Source organism: Propithecus coquereli, unplaced genomic scaffold (genome assembly GCF_000956105.1).
Source record: "Propithecus coquereli isolate 6110/MARCELLA unplaced genomic scaffold, Pcoq_1.0 Scaffold355, whole genome shotgun sequence".
NCBI classification, from domain to species: Eukaryota; Metazoa; Chordata; class Mammalia; order Primates; family Indriidae; genus Propithecus; species Propithecus coquereli.
Window position 1 is genome coordinate 4,862,986 of NW_012149230.1, and position 4,613 is coordinate 4,867,598.

A 4,613-nucleotide genomic window follows, 5' to 3' on the forward strand; every position below is an offset into this window, starting at 1 on the left:
TTTTTTTTTTTTTTTTGGAAGAAATTGATCTGCTTGTCCTAAAATTAATACAGAAATGTAAGGGACCCATAACATCTAAAACAATGTAAGAAAAGAAGAACAAAGAGGACTTATGCTAATGGGATTCAATATTTACTACAAAGCTTCCCTAATCAAGACAGTACGATACTGACATAAGGACAGACATATAGATCAATGGAACAGAATGGAAAGTCCAGAAAAAGGTCCTTAAATTTACGGTCAATGGATTTTCAACAAGGGTGCCAACACCATTCAGTGGGCAAAGAGTAATCTTTTCAACAAATGGTGCTGGGACTACTAGATATACAGATGCAAAAGAATGAAGTTGGACCCCCGACCTTACCACCATACACAAAACCTAACTCAAATGGATCATAGACCTAAATGTAAGTGATAAGAGTATCATTGTAACTTTGGGTTGGTCAATGGTTTCTTAGCTATGACACCAAAGCACAGGCAACAACAATAAAAATAGGTGAACTGAACTATATAAAAATGTAAAACTTACATGTTACAAACAATACCATCAAGAAAAATTAAAAGGGAGAAACATTTGCACATCATATTTCTGTTAAGGGACTTGTATCCAGAATATACAAAGAACTATTAAAACTTAACAATATAATGGCAACCCAAAAAATGGGCAAAGGGTTTGAATAGACATGTCTCCCAAGAAGATACACAAATATAAGTCAGAACTACAATGAGACACCATACCCACTAGGATGGCGGTAACCAGAAAGTCAAATAATAAATGCTGATGAGGATGTGGATAAGAAGGAACTCTCTCATACACTGCTGGTGGGAATGTAAAATGACATTGCCACTTTGGAAAACAGTCTGCAAGTTTCTCAAATGACTAAATAGTGAGGTACACCCAACAATTTCACTCCTATGTGTATACTCAAGAAATGGAAACATGTCTGTGCAAACACTTGTACACAGATGTTTACAGAAGCATCATTTGTAATAGCCAAAAGGAGGAAACAACCCAATTATCTATCAACTAATAACTGGATAACAAAATGTGGTATTATCCATACAGGGGAACATTATTCAGCCATCCAAATAAGGTGCTACACATGCTACAACAGGAATCACCCGTGAAAACACTGCACTGAGTGAATGAGGCAGATACAAAAGAACACATGTTGTATGATTCCACTTACGTGAAATGTCCAGAACAGGCACATCCATAAGACAGTAGACAGACGTTGCCAGGGGCTGGTGGGTAGAAGGGAATAGGGAGTGACTACTGTTACGACAGGGTTTCTTTTGGGGGTGATGGTGACACAACTCTATAATACTAAGGTCCACTGAATTGTATACTTTTGAAGTGTGAAATTTATTATGTGAATCTTGATAAAGTGTTATTTTAAAAAATAAAGAATTGCTTTAAAAACCAACAGACCCAACGTTGTGCTTTAAAGTGTGGGTGCATTGGTTCATACAAACATTCTGAGCATAGTCAGCAGTGTGGGCAGACTGTTAAGGCTGTCTGCTGCTATTACAGTTTGTAAAATCACAAGTATTGGAAGAGCTTAAAATATTTTAAACTCAATTTTGCTAATGTTCAATGTGTACCTCAGGCTTGTTCTTAAGCTGTATCACTGTCCTCCATAATTAAAATGACAACACTGAACCCAAACCACTAAGCTGGTAATGATGTTACAGAAAGCTGGGCACTTGTCCCTGAGGCTGCATCAGAAGAATGGGAACAAGAGGACAAGTGGTTGAGGAAAAGGAAAGAGGAGTTTATTAATTTGCAGGCAAATGATGGAGACTCCCATCTTAAAATGCCATCGTCCTCCTCATAAGCACACATACAGAACTTTTAAAGGGAAGGTTTTCAGCCTCATGGCATTGTTGTTTAACTGCAGTTGAATCCTGTCTTGGGGAAGACAATCTCTGGTGACCTCCACCAGGACAATCCTGTTGAGCTATCTCCTATGGTACAGAGAAGGAAGGACACTCCCCTACCCCTCCCCGACCACTGGCCTGAGGCAGGAATGCAGGTTTTAATTCCCAAAAAGACTGGAGGAAGTTTTAAAAAAACAGAAAACATTTTTACCCTTTTTCCTGTTTCCTTTGTTACAGTGAGAGCCCTAGACAGAGGGGCAGTTAGAGATTTCCTAGACCCTCTCTTGTAAAGCAACTGTCAAGCATACTTGGGAATTTATTACTTCTTTTAAAGTTTCTCTAGGGAGACACAAGACAATCTCATAGGCAAAGAGAGAGGCTTCAGGTGACACACAACGTGATATAATCCCCTCCTCAGCCATCTTTGTTCCAGGCTGAGTCCCTGCCCCTGTCACTTCCTGGCATCACCTGCCTAAGGCCCGAAGTTCTGGGTATCTCCTGGGCTGCGCCATGCATCACCACAACAGTGATGGAAATCGCTGCTTGTGTGGCCCAAGGACCGCCTCAGCCAGCTGGAGAGAAGTGCTTGGTTCCTGCTGTGAGCTGGTGCAGCTCAGGCAGCTCCTGGGAATGGAGAGGACGCTGCCTAGACTTTGGAGGGAGATTTGAATATTGTATTCCCTCAGGGGACATTTTAATTTACCACAAGTTCTTTTGAGAAAGTTAACTAGTATCTGAAGCTTTCTGTGAGATTCAATTTCCCTCTGCTCCTAAGATGACGAAAATAGTAAAGTATTGAATATATGAAATAGTCAAGTAATTTCACATTTCTTAAAACTTTCCTGTACACAGTGCATGACCACATGACTGTGTGTGCATCTGATCACTGCCACCCAGAGGAGTCACTGCACAGGCCCTGGGAGGGGTGGGGAGCTCACGAGACAGGGAAGGGAGACCTGAGAATGTGCTTCCGTCTGGTGGGTCTAGAAAAAGGATCAGGAGGAGTCTGACATTTTGGAAAGCATTTGGAAAGGAGGTGCTCCAGTATTACTTTAAAGTCTTGTTCCTCCTTGAGGGACTCCTATCCTGACCAACAGTTTCTAAACAGCTATGTATTTATACTGCCCCCCACCAAAAAGTTTTGTTTGTTTAATAAAGAATAGCCACTGTTTGAATGACTTAGCAAGATAAGGCAAAGACATGCAGTATTCACAATACAGAGTAAGAACATATTTATTCAAATGTGTCAGAAGTCCAGGATTATGTGGCTTCACCATTCAGGGGACACTTTATAACTTCTCCCATTTTCTTTTCAGAACATAAACTGGGGGGGTTCAAAGACCCAGATGAAAAAACACTTTTAATGTAAAACCATTTCTAGTGATTTCCAATCTGTATATAATACTTTACAGATTCAACTGAATTTTTAAAATTAACTTCCACATTTACTTGCCTAAAGGTAACTTTTAAAAGGGGAAAACATACAGCACTAAGTGCTGTCCAGATGGTAACGTCAGCATGAGCTGGGGACATGAGACCCACCCATGCATTCAACAGACTTCGGGATGGGTGGCCCACAGTTCAAGACACATAGAATATGACAAAATAGTGAAATCACAGCTTCAGATGTCATTCAAGCTATCTATATATAAAATACACAGTATAAAAAATTTGCTAAAATAATTTGGAACATTTCACAAACGCACATAAGACACTTGTCCCAACTACCTATGAGTGTAAACCGAGCTGAGAATGGCAATACAGGTGCGGGAGATACCACAGCCCGAAGCTGCTCCCCTAGCCCTGCCCTATCCCTCTCCATGGTCAAGTGATTCAACATTGATTACGCTGAGCCCAAAATGTGAGTTCCCCAAGTCCACAGGTGTTAAAGGCAAGGTCACTTCTAAACACACAACAAAATTACCTTGAACCTGAGAATGTTAGAAATTAAAAGCACAACATGGAAACAAAAGCAGCCTCTGGCTGCCTGCAGCCCATACTGACACTTGACCACATGAAGACAGAGGTCAGCTGCTCAGGTCGGGCATTTTCATGCATCTTTGTTTTAAAGAGTAATTATGCAAGGAGGCCCTTTGGTGGCAAGGACTGCTCATGCTCAACCTCTCTCCTTCCAGACTCCCCTGTCTCTTCCCCCTCTGCTGACTCCCAGGAGTTGGTGACAGTGAGGGGCCCCGGTGCACTCTCAGCCAGATGGGGAGGCTGGACCAAAGGGGGAGGAGGAAGAATTCTCAGGGAGATACCAAAAGGGCTGAGCTAGACTAAGCTAGCCAAAGCAAAAGAGGGTTTTCTAGAATCAGGAAAAGGAATTAGATGTTCAACCCCAAAAGAGGCACTGTGCCTTTTCTGTGCAGCAGCAGAAACCGTTTAATTCTAAACCAAGCTACAGGCAAAGTTCCTGGGAGCACACCTTGTGCCAAGCTATAGCTAAATTTATTTTGGTGGAGAGAGAAAAAAAATAGGCTTGGTCCAAAATAGTGGACCTGATATATCAAGAATTTCCCTTTCCTTTTTAACCCCAAACATTTGTTCAATTTAGTATTCTAATGAATAAGAATTTAGTTTAAATGATTTTTTCTAATACTGAGGTTTCCCTCACTCAGAATGCAGAGTCTGGACAAAGCCCAGCAGCCTGCGGGGCCACTCTTGGTAGGCTGGGTTTGGTTTTGACTGGAGGCACCAAAAGTTCTGTAGCATGGAAGCCTCTCTCTCCT